The 18,374-nt window shown below is 41.7% G+C and overlaps 1 protein-coding gene across 2 annotated transcripts in view; it reads right to left on the reverse strand.

Moving 5' to 3' along the window:
* The window catches only part of KCNG2 (potassium voltage-gated channel modifier subfamily G member 2), a 56,748-nt gene extending 40,880 nt beyond the window's left edge, over positions 1-15,868 (reverse strand). Inside the window, exon 1 of one of the 2 annotated variants that reach the window (XM_083623920.1) lies at positions 15,692-15,868. The gene's annotated coding sequence lies outside the window, so the exon portion shown is untranslated. Of the gene's footprint in view, positions 1-13,758; positions 13,958-15,691 lie in introns of those variants that run through there. The other variant, XM_083623921.1, reaches the window with a different exon arrangement.
* Between the last annotated feature and the right edge of the window lie 2,506 nt (positions 15,869-18,374).

The raw sequence follows: 18,374 nt of genomic DNA on the forward strand, positions 1-18,374 counted from the left end.
AGACACAAACCAATTTCCCTTGCAGATGGAAACACTGAGGCAATATATACCCTGCAGCCAGTTTTTGGCATTCACTTTTGTTGTACCTTTAGGAAATAGCTTTTAAATGACTTCTCTTCAAATCTCTGTGCATTTTCTATTAAAATATATAACACTTTTCGATCCAACTTGTGATTTTCTTATATTCAGGTAACAGGGGGAAAATGGTCTGCGTGAGAGAATAAGATGAAGATCTAGTTACGTAATAGATTTTATTTATATTTTATTGACAGTTTGTATCAAATATGCGTGTTGTGGGATTTAAATAAGCATTCTACAGCAAACTCTGGATAAATACAATGCTTATTAAAATTATTGGATGGACTTATTGGGATAATAAAGCTCAGGGGGTTTGAATAATTTACAGCTATGAGACTACAGTAGATAACTATTTTATTATTTCCAAAAATTCTTACTGGAGTTAAAAAAAACCCTATACCATTATGATTTGGTACAGAATGTTGTGGATGTGCTGACTACAGAGAATTAGACAAATAAAATGGGCAAAACAATGTATCTGCTGGTGCTCTATATAAGTTAGGGTGCAACCCTCCCCTTCCAAGGGCAGAGAGGGTGTTCTGCTGACGGTATTTTCCCTTAACTGGCAGTGGAAAGCTCTGCCACCATGGATGCTCCATTGGCGATGCTCCATAGAGAGGCGAGTTTCAGGAGCATGTCTGGAGCAGATTCAGGGACCCCCAGGACAGGGAAGAAAAGGAGCGCTGCCCTGAAGCTGGTGTGGTTATTTCCCTACCCTTTGGAACCAATATTCTTTGCTATTGCATCTACAAAAATTATTAGATTTGAAGTCTGCATCATGTAATAGCAGCATTAAAGGTAAACATCCTGAACTTTAAAATGCACATTTATATAAATTAGAGAGCAACTTTTAAACTTTTCAGTATGACTGCAATGAGGCCTTCCTAAGTCCTGCTTGTCAACAAACCTGGTTTTGAGGTTCATATGAGGATATAAGTCAATACCACATAAGAAAAGCCAGTGCGGCAGGTGAGGAATGGAAGAGAGGGTAGATCAAGGTTGTCCATTGCAGAGGGTAAAGGGTATATCAGTAATAACACAGAAATATAACCAGGTATGTAGGTCTTCCTACATTTCACTGATAAAGTTATTATTATTAATGTTCTTGTTAAACACTGGAAGCTGGAAGCCTTTGGCAACTCTAAAAGAAAGCATATTAGATATCAAAATTAAAAGCTAAACAGACTTTAAAGTATTCCTCTAAGGACACCCTATCTACTTCCCAAGAGTTAACGTTTATAATATCATCAAAGGCATTTTGTGAAAAGAGACTAACCACTCTTGGGCGAAAGCCAAGTTTTCAGTGTACCTAATATGAAACAAGACAGCAGAATCCAAGGCCAAAAAAATTAAGGTTGCACTCCTATTCACAATTAACTGAAATGAAGTTAACTGAACATAGTGGATACACTTTTAAGCAAATATACATAGGTTTGTGCACTTAATCTTAAAATAATCCCCCCCCAAGAAGACAAAAGACTTAATTCTGCATTTGGATCCCCACCCCTGTTCTCATTTGCACAATTAACTGTTCCATCTCCACAAGAAATAGTCTCTCTCTCTCTCTCACGCACATACACCATATACTCGTTCCAGAAGGATACTCTTACTATCACTTGTAGACCGAACTGGAGAAAAGCTAATTATGTTAATTAGCCTACCAGTGTCAAGATGCCTGGTTACAAACAACAATTATTTGTTTTAATGAATTATCACTGTGAATAACTTAATAATTTAATTATCACAATTCCATATACTCTCTGACCTGTGTTTTTTTAATAAAAGAAACCTCCCTCAACTATGTGACTATATTCCTGTAAATCTGGCTGATGATGGGCTGTATTTCACCAATGTTTATTGCTGAAGCTTCTTAAGGTGCTGTCACTCTCTTTCAGCAACTGATGCTATCCTATGATCTAATGTAAGACATTACAAAGACATGATTAAGCTCCAGTGCTCTTTACCCATGGAACCTCTAACTGCGGAAGATGCAGAAAGCATGGGACAATACAAACTCTGAATCAATCAAGCATTTCTACTTCAGAATCTCATAGAATTACTGAAGAAACTCTTTGAAGTCCAATTAGACACTATATAGCTTTCCTGTACTCATTCTGCCAAACCCAAAGGGTGCAATCCTATACCCAGCAGTTATGAAGGGAGGAAGTCAAGTATAGCTTCTTTATTTCTGTCTCTGGTATACACCAGAGCTATTCAGTTCATGCTGCAATACAACCAGGTCATTAAGCCTCTGCCCTGCAATGGTTTTTTAACAGACTTCTGCAACTTGTGAACAAGCAGAATCCAACCCACAGGCCATGTATGGCAAGTTACCGGGGGGGGGGGGTCTGCCTGATATTGATAACAGATGAGCTGTGGAGCCCCCAGGAAGCCACAATCCATTGTTAGTTGGCTATGCTTTGCTTTGCGGACCCCAAAGTTGCAGTTTTTCTTGACAATCAAGTGGAATATAAATCTTATTTGGGGGGGGGGGGAGTGCAGGCTTCATGTAGTTGGCCAAGGGAACTGTGGACTCAAAAAGGTTGAAAACCTCTGTGTTAGACTATTACCTTTACCACAAAGTGAAACTGGAAAGGCAACACTGCAAAAGTGATGGCTAATATTTTACTTTTCAGAGAGCATGTAATGGAGAAAGAGGGAAACTAGCTTTACAGGCAACCTTATGAAACACTCAAAGAACCTCTGCTCATCCACATGACTTGCCAACTAGAGACATTTGATGACTCAGAAGATGGTAAAAGTTATATAGATTTGGAATGGCAGTTTTCAGAAAACACACACATTATCTGTTCCTCTCACAGGGTCCCAAAGGAACATGCTCAAGTCTAGGCTGTGCTGAGTAGAGCCAATACTTTTTGATATGCTGTTCGGGGGGGGGGCGTAATAAAACATACTTCAGTGGCAGAAGGAAGATACCATTATTATTCAAGACAGGATCTGCACTCTGTGTGTGGTTTATGGCTTGTCACAGAAGTAGGCATAAGGTACAAGAGCCCTGTGGGCTGTGAGATAGTTAAGATAAGTCCCAGGGCAGCTTGTTAAGTATTACTGGGTTATCAGAGCACAAATAAATAATAGATCAGATGTCCTGTATTTGACTGAATATGATACTCTGATTGATTTGTGGAGATGCATTTGATACAGGTTGGAATACAAGAGTTCATGCCATAGTAAATGTGTTAAGTGTGTAAGGTGCCACAAAAGTGTTGATTTTGCTACTGTAAACTAACTTGAACCCTCATCTGGTTGGATTCTGGAATTCAAAAAAGGTTCTCCATCAAGGCAATTAACAGGTATCTCAGTGTCATAACCAGACTACTAAATCAAACTGGTACGGTTCTAGAAACCTGATGCAATTCAATAGCGTATGCTTGTTCAATAGCCTGCTTCAAAAAGGAAAGGCTGGAGACAGGGCCACAGTTGGCAAGAGTAGTTTTTTGAGCCACAGCTGAATTGCAAAGCTGGCCTTCTCCTTTCTCTTAATGAGGCATTAACAACCCCAGACAGCAAAGAACCCAGTCTCCATTAAGTTGCACATGTTGTTGTTGTTTAGTCGTTTAGTCGTGTCCGACTCTTCGTGACCCCATGGACCAGAGCATGCCAGGCACTCCTGTCTTCCACTGCCTCCTGCAGTTTGGTCAAGCCCATGCTGGTAGCTTTGAGAACACTATCCAACCATCTCGTCCTCTGTCGTCCCCTTCTCCTTGTGCCCTCCATCTTTCCCAACATCAGGGTCTTTTCCAGGGAGTCTTCTCTTCTCATGAGGTGGCCAAAGCATTGGAGGCTCAGCTTCACGATCTGTCCTTCCAGTGAGCACTCAGGGCACATACTACCCCACAATCGAGTCTGCTTCAGGAAGAGAGAGGCAGACTGGAAATGATCCAAAAGAACAGTACAAAACTGAGGTGAAGAACATTCAAACTCTGCATCCTAACTTGGGACTCCCAAGCTGAAATGAATTCAAAAGATTTTGCCTGCACCATCAACAGCAAATTCATTCCAGCAAACAGATGATGACTCAACATTCAGATGAAGAGTGCTGGGTCTTACCAGGTCATGCACCAACTGGAAAAAGCAAACACAATGACAAAGCTTCAAGGTGGTACGGAAAAAATATATAAAAATTTAGTGAAACAGCAAGATGTCCAATGTTAAACGTCCTATTTTTCCATATTATTCTGAGGTATTGTCTTTTGCTGCTGTTGTCTGCTCTGCTCTGTTTACATTTGGTCTGCTCTCTCTCTTTCATTTACCAACTAAAACAGCTCTACTGTACAAGACTTTGCAGACACATTGGCAGCCAAGAAGGGAAGTTACTTTGCAGCCATGACTGCCACAGCATAGTCTTTCAAAAATGATATATTTAGCAATTGGCCAGCTTCAGAGAAAGATGAGAACTACTTGTGCCCTAGTTGTCTTTCTTCCTGCTTCAGCTGTCTCCGTCAAGGGAGACATGTTCTGACAAAGTGTGAAAGGGCATCTCAGAATGATTGTGCCAGTGAACTAAGACAGCCTTTCCCAACCTGGTGCCCTCTAGATGTTTTGAAATACAACTCCCACCAGGCCCAGCTGCCACAGCTGATGGGCACAACATCAAGGAAGGATGATCTATTTTACCAGTAAACTAATCTGTCAAGAAGTACTATCAAGGTTAATAGGGGTCTCTACCAGAGAGTCCTGCAGATGTTGGATTCATGGGCTATTCTAAGTCAGCTACCGCCCCAACATAAAAAGATACTGTACCTTCTGAATATGATATGGCAACAGTGCTCGATTACAACTGGAGAAGATTGCTCTTAATAACAACATCAACAAAATAGAAGAGGAAAAACAGGTGTTAGAAAAGTTTTCAAAACCAAACAGAAAAAGAATGAAACTCTTGAAAACAACCCCCCCATGTATTGCGTCATTTTAAAAAGAAGCCATCCTGTAGTACAGCATAAAACATTTTCTTAAGGAACTAAAAACCAAAAATGCAACAAATACCGGTATCTATAGTAGAGTAATTCTCAAGCTGGGTCTAGAAACCTCAAGAATGATGAGGAACGGTTGAGGGAACTGGGTATGTTTAGCCTGGTAAAGAAAAGACTGAGAGGTGATATGATAGCCATCTTCAAATATCTAAAGGGCTGTCAACATGGAGGATGGAGTAAGCTTGTTTTCAAGTTACAAGAAAGGAGATTCTGTGTAAACATCAGGAAGAACCTTCTGACAGTAAGAGCTCTTAAAACGCGCAACAGTCTCCCTCAGGAGGTTGTCGACTTGCCTTCATTGGAGGTTTTGGATGGCCATCTGTCATGGGTGCTTTAGCTGAGATTCTTGCATTGCAGGGGGTTGGACTAGATGACCCTTGAGGTCCCTTCCAACTCTACAGTTCTATGATTCAGCAATACTGATTACACTTTTGGTAAGAAATTATCAGATTACTTATTCTGGAACAGCCTCACAAAAGCCTCACAGTACTGTTAATAAGGTGGGAGGAAAGGTAAAGGACCCCTAGACGGTTTAGTCCAGTCAAAGGCAACTGGACTATGGGGTTGCGGCGCTCATCTCACTTTCAGGCCGAGGGAGTCTGAGTTTGTCCACAGACAGTTTTCCGGGTCATGTGGCCAGCATGATTAAACCACTACTGGCGCACGGAGGACTGTGACAGAAGCCAGAGCGCACGGAAACGCCATTTACATTGCTGCCGCAACAGTCCCTATTTATTCACTTGCACAGGAAAACTTTCAAACTGCTAAGAAGCGGCAGTATTTGTCAGGGGAGGGGGTGTCATACTCTAAAATCTCTGGCTGATGCCAAGAATTGTAATGTCCATCAAATTCAAGAAGGGTCAACTTTGGGTATTCTTAACTTTTTGAGGAAATTGGTTGGTAATGATTGCAATGCTAGATAGTTTTGCAAACTACACCGGAAACATACTGCAATTTTTGGTCATCCTAAACAAAAGGATGAACTGTTACAACATAGTGACATGAATTTGTGATACATATGCCCCGTCTCAACATTTATTTTCTGGAGTTCTGTGTTTTAGCATTATTTTCCCATTGCTGATTAGCATCTTTCCTCAAAAGGTCAGCCTAGGACAAAGAAACGTTTAAAGTCATCAGAGGCAATCATCTTGATTGCTATACTTTAAATAAAAATGTTCAACTGGGGAATGTCCATTGAATATCACTTCAATTTATGACCTCATTAAGTAAATAATCTTCTCAGTTCAGAGCCATGCTTCAGTCTGCAACATTGGCATTAGGCCTAAAAGGTCATGAGGGTTGCAAGACCTTGATGATGCAGAATTGAGCAATATATATAGGAAATGACATCTACAGCAGGAATTGGGAAACTCTGACCCTCAAGATGTTTGTAGACTACAAATCTCTGATCAGTAGCTATGTTGGCTTGGGCCAATGAAATATGGAGTCTACCAACATCTCGAGGGTCACAGGTTCCCCTTCTCCAGTCCAGCGGTTCTCAAGCTTTTTTTCCTAGGCCACACTTTCAGAATAAAAATTTGCTCATGTCACCCCATTTTTTTTATTGATAAGAAAGAAATACATTGGAAAACGAACAACTCCTATAAGTGCTTGATTTATAACATAGAACACAACTACTTTATAATATGATCACGGGACACCCAGAAAGTATAAACCCAAACAGCTACAAAAGAACATGTATCATTCCCCAAATATAATTATAAACAAACCTCTTACCTACGTACCTTAGGTAAGTATATAAATCCCATGAGAGGTGTGAGCTTACTTTTGCCAGGTAATCTTATTTATATTAGGTCTAATTTGAGACAAAGAAACTCTCATCTCATCAATATAAAGAAGGCTTTCTCTTTTCTCATCTTTCATATTTGTCAGCGTTGAAAAACCCTGTTCACAACAATATGTCATGGAGAACGGTAGACTAGCTCACGCTCTTGAAGAGAGGCATGGATACTGTTTCTGGTTGTATAGCCAAAAAATATGAGTTTTTTTGATTGTCGCTGAATCTCCCTGCCACACTTGGCATCCTCTCCTACCACACTTGGCAAATTGCTTAAGAATAGTCATTGTGGCTAGTGCTGTACAGGGTCCTGCAATCCCAGTGTAGGCAACACCCTCATGAGATAGGTCCTACTCTAAATTGTTTCCCTGGGGGCGTCTGTTCAGCCTCAATGTGTTGCCTTTTATGTGTATTTTTTGTTCTCTTCTCTTTGCATAACAAGGGATTGGTAGCAGCCTGTGCATGGCTATATAGTGTATCAGCACTTCTCTGAAGCAACTGCCTTGTTCTTCACCATCTGAGCTTTCCTCAGAAATAATTAAGTCTCTAGATGCTACGATGGTGGAGAAAACTTCAGAAATGTAAACCAAACATAACTATATGCAGCAATTTATGTGTAAAACTTTATATAGCCTTAAACTATTAATACACTCAGTGTACCCCAGAGATATGTTATACCGTTTATACTGGAGAGAGGTTAACTTAAAAGCTGGAAGTATTTCTTTAAAAAAGAAGAAACAAACACACAGCAGCCATACGTAGAATACATGCAGAACTTTTTTTTAGGTGGAATTTGGGAGATCATCTGTTCTCTTTCTCTCTGATGTAGATTCAAGTACTGTAGATACTACTGGACAGGAAGAACATAAAATATTCATACCTGCACCATAGTGGTTCACAGATTACTGGGGCAACTCTTGAGATACAAACGACAAAAATTAATATATAAAGACATCCTTTATAGGAACAGATCCACTGCTTACCCTGATTTACAGCAAGCTGTGTCTTCCTCCTCCACTAGCCAGGGTGAACAAAAATAAATCTTCAATGATAAATAAACAACAATTTAAAAACAAATAAATCTTTTTAAAACACGCTAGATCAGATTTTTTTTTTACTTTTAAAATTCTATCAAGTTGCTACAGGATGCAGATATAAATTCTGCAGTTCAAATACATAAATTCTGCAGATATAAATATTCTGTAGTGGATAATATAACATCTCTATTTAGTTGCAAGCAGATATGTTTTACTTGTTATGGCAAGCAATATGTATACATTAGGATACCCTACTCAGTACAAAAATATAAATCAGAAATCTGGAAACTTGATTTCAATCAGAACTTTAAACTGTCCCATTTTCTTTGGGATTTAAGTCAATAACTTAAACTCCCCTGATTTAAATCAATATAACCTGATACTAGCTTCCCATAAATCAACACTGAGAATGGCCATGATGACAGAGCAAGGACAGGCTCAATGACAAGAATAATACAGGAAATAAAACAAAAGCAAAAAAAAAATGTTTTTCAAAGCACCCGATTGTCCTCCCATTCAGCAAACAGTAAACTGAGAGCAGATCAAGCCTGCCATCTGGATATTACTCTTATTATTTCCATCAGGCAGCTCTCATTAATTTTCTAAACCCATTATGTCATACTCAAACATTAAAAAGTGGGTTCCTTTCTCTTTGGGACTGTCACCTTTTTAACCTGCACTCAATTTTCCAGTAAGAAGCAGCACACTCTAGATGCAGCAGAATCCTGTGTAGTTCTACTCAGAAGTAAGCCCCACTTAAGTTCAATGGGACTTGCTGCTAGGTAAAGATGCACAGGACTATATTCTTAAGACTCCAGTACTACACACACATATCTGGGACTCACCAATGAATAGACATGCCTAAAACTGCATTGGCAATTGCAAGCAATGATCTATTTTAAGACTGCATATATTTAAGCTAAATAATATTTAAGTTAATTAATGTGTGCAAAAAAAGCAGCAGGCTGAGACTCTTGAAGAGATTGCAGTTGGCTTCCTGAGTTCAACATCCTTCTGGAGGAGCCAGAAGGTCAGAGCTACCACCTGACTGTTCAATCTTTTCTATTCTATATCTTGGTTAGGTTTGCAAATAACACTAATGTTAACAAATGCTAATGTTAATTAATGCAAGAATAATATTTTTCTCCTTTTTAATTTGCTGTGAGAGCTGTTGTAGCTGAAAAGCGACTATCCTCAACTGATGCTATAGGCACTAACCAATAATGTCCCCATTACTCCTACATTGCTCACTGAGGCAATGGGTGAGCCAACGAACAAAATTGCACCTTTGCAGGAGCTCAATACTGTGGGCTGGATGCTACGAAACTACAGACCTGCTACAGGACAATGCTATCTGGAACGCACCACAAAAACTGCCAATTATTACATCTACCCCCACTCCAGGGGCCTCAAGAAACTAGGCAATATAAGAAAACCCTGAGACAACAATCAAGGATGAACTGGGATTTTATGTCAGAACAATCCTACATCATCTAGTCAGAAGCAATCCTCGTTTTCAGTGAGCTTACTCCAAGATTATAGAATTACAGTCTAAATGCCCATCTTCAAATGTTATATGAGACACAAAGAAAAACGAATTCCTTGATCTTGCGTGAAAGTAATTCTTTCCCTCTCATCATTCCACTTACCTTGTAAATAGGGGCAGGGAACCTGTGGCCCTCCAGATGTTATCGGACTACAACTCCCATCATCGCTGACCATTGGCCATGTTGGCTGGGACTGATGGGAATGGGAGTCTTGAGGACAACAAGTTATCCACCCCCATTCTAACTTTTGCTAACTTTTTTTGGGGGAGGGACAATACCACTGTGTTCCCGTTGCTGTTATATTTTAAATTATATTACATGTTTGTTTATTTGATGCAGTCTTTCAATCTTATATTTTACTGCATTCCAATTTTTAAGCCATATTCAGTTCTGAAAAATGACAGGTTTACCTTTTTTTAAAAAAGGAATGAAAAGCTCATTCTTGATACAAAACATATCAAGTGAGAATATTCTGTCTCAAGGTGTTGTGAGCTCCATGTTTTCTCATCTGAAATGTACTGGTATGAAAAAGAAAACTAATTGGAAAAAAAGCGCAAAAACACCTGAATAAAATTGTTTTTTCCATTCCACATGATTAGGCACAGTGTGTGTAAATTCTGATGCATGTTCTCTCATTTCTGCTGTCATTCGTTGGCATTTCCACCAAATAAAATGCATTAACAGTGGAAGGGTAGACTACCAAAGGTAGCTGAACCACTGCAATCCAATGAACTTATCATCCTTGCAGGATGGAAGTGAGGTCAGGGGACCATCCTTTTCTGTTTATTGTGTGGATGCTGGTGGTGGGACTGTTAACAATTTTCCTCCCACTGGGAACAAGAGGGAAATAAAATATGCCAGTTCCTGGGCTGGCATAGTTTCATCTCTTGTTTGGTTCTGTGTTTTTCGATCCAAGCTTCCTCCTGGTGTGTCCTTAGAATACCCCAATGTAAGTAGAAAAAGACAAATGCATGTTTCCGCAGCGGTAGGTAGAGAACATCTAATATCAGGTCTCTCTCTCCAAACTTGGAGAAGAAGAAGCTTTCTATGGATGCTGGATCATCATATCAGGGGCTACAGGACTGCAGGATCTGGCTAAAATCCTGTATCCACATTCTGGGAGGAAGGCTCATTGAACTTAACAGAGTTTCTTTTTGAGTAGACATGTACAGGACTGCTCTGTGAATCGTACTCAGGACTTTGTAAAATAATAAAAAAATACATAAATGGAGAGCTAGTGTGGTGTCACCAGAAGTCTGAATGATCGCACATAAAGTGTTGGATCAGGCTAGGATCTGCTCAGCCATGAAGATCTCAGTGACACTTTGAGCAAGGCACCATGTTTCATCCTAACCTACAGTGGGAAAAGAAACATAAAATAAAATTATGCCCACTGGCCTGGGCTTCTTGGGAGAAAGAGGGAGATAACTGGGAATTAAAAAAATGAATAAATTAATTTTGAAGAACTTTCCATAAAAGGAAAATGCCATTTGCCAATGGATCAACAACTGTGAAAATACATTGGCTGAGGTAATAAACAGATATTACCAACTGAAAGATGTTTTGTATCATAACATGGAAAACATTTCCCCCATATACTACAGAAGGGGATATATATCTTTGTGAGATCCAACATACTCTACAAGCAAAGTCTGTGGAAACATCAAGGAGCGTGAAAATCGAGATGCAGGTACAAAGTCAAGACTGCTTGCTATAAAAGAATCCTTTTATAGCAGGGGGTCTTGGGGGAGGGGGATATGCATTAAAAACACTTGGAGAAACTCTCTTAGCGTAAAATGGTCCATGAAGTCAGATGGAAGTCAACTGCTTTCTCGCAGCTAATTGTAATCTCATCTCCGAAACTAAGTCTAGACTCATTTCCAGTTACACCATTGTCAAATCAGAATGTGTCATAAATGATTAAACAGGCAAACTTATGCCGCAGTCCTTTACACCCTTACTTAGCCCTATGCACGTTACTTCTGAGTAGACCTGCATAGGACTGAGCAGCCAGGATCCTTTTTTTATGATAGTGGTATGAGTTTGGGATGAGGGGAGTAGGATGTATGCTGGCAACCCTTCTAATCTCTGGATCCAGCAAGAGTTACAAGTGTTAAAATATAAGCAAGGATTCAAATTCCTGGTGAGCGTATATAGCCTAGGAAATGGGCCATGACGGTAACAAAGGAAGTGGCTCAGCATCAGAGGTCAAATGGGTGGGTGCCCTCCTTCCCTCAACTTGTTGGTAGTTAGAAAGACATAGAGCCAGAGTGGAGAGTTGAGTGATAGGAGCTAGAAGCTAGAAAGGGGTGGGAGTGGGGACAAGAAGCAGAGAAATGTTTGATTTCTGTTTGAATCCAAGGCTGTGACTATGGGAGCAGCAAGGCCCTCTTGGGGTGTTAATGCTGTGATCCCCTCCATCACAGGTTGGATATACAGTGGTACCTCGGGTTAAGAACTTAATTTGTTCTGGAGGTCCGTTTGGGTTAATAAGAAGTGCCTGCAGCTATAAAACAGGAGAAAGGGGGCTGGTGAACATTGAACTATCCTGTGTTAGTTTTATATGTAATTCATACAGTGGTACCTCAGGTTAAGTACTTAATTTGTTCCAGAGGTCTGTTCTTAACCTGAAACTGTTCTTAACCTGCAGCACCACTTTAGCTAATGGGGGCCTCCTGCTGCTGTTGCGCCACCAGAGCATGATTTCTGTTCTCATCTTGAAGCAAAGTTCTTAACCTGAAGCACTATTTTTGGGTTAGCGGAGTCTGTAACCTGAAGCATATGTAACCTGAAGCGTATGTAACCCAAGGTACCACTGTATGTGTAAATAAACCATGTATCATAAAGATACCATCTCCACTGACCCTCATTCTGAAGGAAACATGATCCCTGTGTAAGCACCTAGGACCTGGAATATTGCACCACTCAAGAGTTTGGGGTGGCGTGCAATTAATGTCGTAATGACACTGCTTGCCTCTGCAGGTGGCAACTTCATGCAGAGAACAAATTCTAAGAAGCTGCTTAAACCAAGTTAAGGTCTCCCTTAACTTTACCTGGGCTTGACAAAGACAAAAAAAGGACTGTGTATTATGTACACATACACCAATGTACAGAATAACTGAAACAAGTTTAGCCTGAATATAAATAAGCAGCTGACTTTATGCTTTCAGCTCTTGAAAGATTAGCTCTTACCATTTACAAGGCTCTCTCAAACAAAAACAAAAGCTCTCTCAAACAAAAAACAAAAGCCTCAAAACAAAAGCCCAAGTCCTCTTTGTCACTTAAATTTCAAATGAGACCTTAAACAATGGACACAAGGGAGCTAAACTACAAGCATTAGATTCCCGACAGAGATGGAATCTTAAATTATATTGTTACACACAGTACAGTGAACACAGTGCATGCAACCAGAAAGTATATTCTATAAATACTAAGCATAATATGCACAGTATTTTGGCATCTAGTTTTTAAGTGAAAACACCATAACCCCTTGTTGAAAAACAATACTGAGCTCTTCAGTTCTAAGGACGACTAATTTCTTCTAAATTTGATAAAAGTGAAGTTTTATTCTTAAGGGTCACTTGGTTCATCCATGTTCATCCATACATTATAAAATGCAGAGGCAGATTCACTTTAGGAAAACAAAAAGGCACTTTGATGACAACCAAGCCCAATTATCTGAAAGCCAAAACAGTGATGATCAATTATAGCTTACACACATAGCGTTCTCCTTCTAAAAATAAAACCCACTAATTTTTCATCATGCAACCATGTTGTTTGGGTTTTTTTTACTAATCTTTGATGCATATCACACTTATAAATTATATGATACCATTTTAATTTATTTACCTATCACAGTTCCAGGAAAACCTACTTTCATATGGGGGTAAATTGGGTGCCATTTCCCATGCTGGCAGTTACTAGTACCAATAATTTATCTTATGGATGGAGGAGGTGATGAGAACCTGACAGCAACTTGGCTCTGGGTCACAGAAACTACAAGTCACCACCCATCCCATACGAATTCAAGACCACACTAAACATACCATTCAAGACACGATGATCTATTCTAAACCATACACACCTTGGTCCTGCCACTGAGCAGATTGAGTAAAGTGAGGTCTGGACTTTGGAGGAAAAAAAGAGAAAGTAAGCAATCTCACTTTTTGGTTCTCTTTTGTTTTATGCCCTTGTTTATTAAGCCAGAATGCAAAATATCAACTATAGCAGCTCCTGAAGTTTGCTTTCTTCCTGCCTAACGAGGAACGGAGGCCAGGCATTGAGAAGAAAGAAAGGAGACTCACTCGACTTATTACATGTGATGAACCATTAGGCTGATAACAGGCGATGCACCACAGCATTCCATTTCAGCAGGAATCTGAGGAGTTCAAGAGAGGAAAAATAGCAGAGAAAGTCCCTGCCAACGCCTTTACGATCTACGCCACCCAGTTCCTTGCACCCGGTAAGAAGGAACAGAGCACTTGGGGTTTCCTTAGAATCTTGGTAACCTAAAAAAAGGAGGCGTTCAGATGCTGGAACTGGTTCTCTCTTTGAAATCAAGTTGGACCGGATCTCATGCACATATCTAGCCCCTTCAGCTAAGCTACGGCGCTAGCCTCGCGTTTTAAGGCTGCAATGCTACGAGGTCTTCGCCGGGAACAAGCGGGACTCGCACCCGAGGAATCACGCCGCAAGGCTCGGGCTGCGCGCGGAGCCCTTTTTGAACGCAGCTCCTACCCAAACTTCCCGCACGCCTCGGCGCCGGCTCCTTGGCTCGCTCCCCTCCACTTTCCAGCAACTCTCCTGCTTAGCTCCTTCCCTCGCGCTGCGAAGCCGCTCGCCAGCAACCAAAAACGGACTTTCCCCTCTCTCTTCTTTTGCCCCGCGGATGGATAGGAAGGAAGGGACGAGGCTGCGCGCTCCCCAGCCCAGGCTCCTTGCCACGCTTCGAGCCCCGGCAAGCTGCACCCTCTCGGCGGCGCGCTGCAGGTGCTTCCCCAATCCCGTCCGGGCACTAATAGCAGGAAGCCGCCCTGCCGGCTCGAGGGAGGCAGCCCAGAAACGGGGCGGGAGAGCAGGACGCCGCCCCGCGCCCCCTCGCCTCAGGCGCCGCCTTCTGCGCGCACACTCACTTGCCGCTAGAAGCCCCGCAGAAAAGGCCGTCGGGTGCAGGAGCGGCGCCTACGTCGCGCTTCCCGGAGGGGCGCCTCGCCCGGCCTTGGCGCGCGTTTGGGCGGGCTGCGGAGGGCGCGAGCGCTGCCTGCGCCCCAGGAGGCCGGCGAGGGCGGGAAAGCGGGCGGCTCGCTCCTCCCGCGCGCCCCGAAGGGCCTTTTTTGGCGGTTCCCCCGCTGCTACGAAGTTCTAAGCAACGAGAAGGAAAGCGCCTCGTGAGCATAGCGCTGGAGGGTCTCAACTTTTCTGGACGAGCACTCAACGTGTTGCAGATATTAAGCATAAGAAACGCTCCTCATTGTCCACACCCATAAAAAGATTCAAACTTTTACTGGCAGAACTCATTGAAATGAAGCAGAAAGCATCAAATGAAACGGGTCCCAAATATTCATACGATGTCCAGCATAGGCTTAGCATCTTACAAAATATGAAAATGATCCAAGCTGATCTAAAAGCAAAGGTCTCTCTCTCTCTCTCTCTCCCCACAGCCTGCATACCAGCCTCCAGACTGTTTACTCTCCCTTCAGGAGAGTTTCTTTTACACATTCATTGAGTTTGGGAGAAAAGACACTTCAAAATGGGAGATTTTGCAACCCAGTACTTCTCACATGATCTCAGGTTACAACACTCACATGTTAGCTACCAGAGAAACAACCATCAGTTAGTTAATCATTAACCTAAGGAGATTTCAAAGTGCTCTCCTCGCTTTCAATATAGCCCCATGGGGGGAAAAACATGTTGAACCTTTCCCCCAAAATACATTTAGTCATTTTTCATTTCTGTGTCAATTAAACCATTATACAGTACTTAACGTGTGCCCAAATAAAGAAAAGCAGCCACAACATGACCATATACCTTCGCCCTGCCACATCGAACAGGAAGCCATGACCAATTTCCTTCAACCTCTTATTTCAACCTGACCACGATCCTGTAGCTTTTTGTTTTAACACCTGAGCCTGACAGGCCCCACCCCATCCCCAATGCAGCAAGTAGTTCTACAGGTCTCTTGCAGATTTTAAATAGACCTTTCTTTCATAAGAGACTGAATAAAACAATTAGTCTCACTTGATGCCGTTATGTTCTCGCCTTTGTGTCACAGGTGTGGTGGCCCCAGGCTCTGCAGCTCTCTCAACTGCTTTCCCACCACTCTCAAAGTCAGCTTATACAACATACCTGGAGAGTTCGTGCTGCTGTGAGACACATTCCTCTGAGAGTTCAAGCGGTTGCAGGGCATTATCTAACATGAAAGAGACTGAGTCTGCGTGTTTTTCAATCGTTTATAAAATGCTAAGTAGGTGCCTATGACCTTTCGAGGTATTACAATTGGCATTCCAGTTCTAGCTAAAAGGAGTCAGCTTTTTGTACCATTCAACAGGAACAACTCCCCCCGTTGCTCTGGTGAACCATATCCATTAGCTCGTCCATTTGTGCGATTTCTAAAACCTTGAAAAGCCTTTCTATAATGTAGGGATGAATCACATTTCCTGCCAACACAATTTTTGCAGCCACGTTAGTAATAACTTGCAAAATTACTTACAAGTTATTACCTTCAACATACAGTAATTAAAATCAGTACGGAAACATCAAATTTCAGCAGTATTTATTCCCACTGTCTGGCTTTTAAAAATCTTCTCTTTCTCCTGTATCTCAGCCTGTTCTTGATGATACCATAAGGGCTGTTTATTGTTCTCAGGTTTGGAATCTTACCTCCTTTTGCCCATAGTCTTGTCAAGCAAGTCTTGCTGTTTTCAGTTGGTAAATATATTGAGAATTTCCTCTCTTTATTCTAGAGCCACTACTGCAAGTTTAGTTCAATTTCTTGTTATTTCCTTCACTGCTTATTAGAACATTCTACATTTGGGTCTTCCTGTTTCTACTCTTAAGCCACTGTCTTAAAATGCTCTTGCTTGGTTGATATTTTCTGCTGCTCATTCAAATATTTATACTCTCCTCTCCTCTGAACTCCCTTGGTAATTCATCTCTAGTTTAAGCTGCTTCTACCTACTGCCTACCATACTGCTCTATATCACAGGTGGGGAAGCTTCATTTTATGTGGCCTTATTCTTCCATCTCATCAGAGTTGATGAGAGTTTACTTTATCCCCAGTGTTATGGCTTGGGGGAAATAAGTTTCCTCTCCACACACATACCATCTGACTGAGAACAAATGGATACCATCTGACTGAGAACAAATGGATAGCATTGCGTATGTGCTGTCTGTACTAAAGAAAGGAATTACTTTTACTGTATGCTTCCTAGAATAGTTGCTGTAATAAACTTTCGTACAGTGGTACCTCACGTTAAGTACTTAATTCGTTCCGGAGGTCCGTTCTTAACCTGAAACTGTTCTTAACCTGAAGCACCACTTTAGCTAATGGGGCCTCCTGCTGCTGCACGATTTCTGTTCTCATCCTGAAGCAAAGTTCTTAACCCGAGGTACTATTTCTGGGTTAGCGGAGTCTGTAACTTGAGGCATATGTAACCTGAAGCGTATGTAACCCAAGGTACCACTGTACTTCCAAACTCCTTCTGTGTATATATTTGAGAGTAACCATCAAACTCATTAGGACTTACTTCTAAGTAGACTGCAAAACCTGAGGTAGCCATGGTGAAATTTGAATCTTGTTGGTCTTTATTTTGAATTAGGTATATCCAAGTAGCCTCTGTCTACCAGCATGCAGACCCTTGGCAGCAAAAATATTGCCCACTCCTGCTCTTTATCTTTAAGCCCAGACTCTTTGTATGTAACAATCTTCTAGCTAAGTCTAAGATTACTGTATTTCCTCTCCTTTTATCCCTTTTCCCTTGCTGCTTTCTAGCCCTGGAATGTCCTTGCAGCCCTGAGAGGCATCTGATTCTATTCCTCTTTTTAATTTTTTTTACCTCTGAGTACCTCAGGAAACGTCCGCCTCATGAGAAGGGAAGACTCCCTGGAAAAGACCCTGATGTTGGGAAAGATGGAGGGCACAAGGAGAAGGGGACGACAGAGGACAAATGGTTGGATAGTGTTCTCGAAGCTACTAGCCTGAGTTTGACTAAACTGCGGGAGGCAGTGGAAGACAGAAGTGCCTGGCGTGCTCTGGTCCATGGGGTCACGAAGAGTCGGACACAACTAAACGACTAAACAACACCTCAGGAAACAGGGACATGGGTGGCGCTGTGGGTTAAACCACAGTGCCTAGGACTTGCCGATCAGAAGGTTGGCGGTTCGAATCCCCGCGATGGGGTGAGCTCCTCTTGCTCGGTCCCTGCTCCTGCCCACCTAGCAGTTCAAAAGCACGTCAAAGTGCAAGTAGATAAATAGGTACCACTCTGGCGGGAAGGTAAATGGCATTTCCGTGCGCTGCTCTGGTTCACCAGAAGCGGCTTAGTCATGCTGGCCACATGACCCGGAAGCTGTACGCCGGCTCTCTTGGCCAATAAAACGAGATGAGTGCCGCAACCCCAGAGTCGGTCACGACTGGACCTAATGGTCAGGGGTCCCTTTACCTTTACCTTTACCTCGGGAAACATCTGTTCATCCGGCCTTTACCCAATTGACCTTCCTTTTTCCTCCTTAAAGTGTGTTACTTTTACTTTTAGACTGTAACCCTGCAGGTGGAGGCTTCTTTTAAAAAAAAAAAAAAATGCAGCACAATTTTAGGTAATAAATACATAAATAGCAGTCACATTAACCACTTGAAACCATCATATTTGTATCAAAGAACACCTACACAAAACAGAATAAAAGCCTGCCTGTCAAGCATTAC

The sequence above is a fragment of the Podarcis filfolensis genome, assembly GCF_964270895.1.
Source record: "Podarcis filfolensis genome assembly, chromosome: 7".
NCBI lineage: Eukaryota > Metazoa > Chordata > Lepidosauria > Squamata > Lacertidae > Podarcis > Podarcis filfolensis.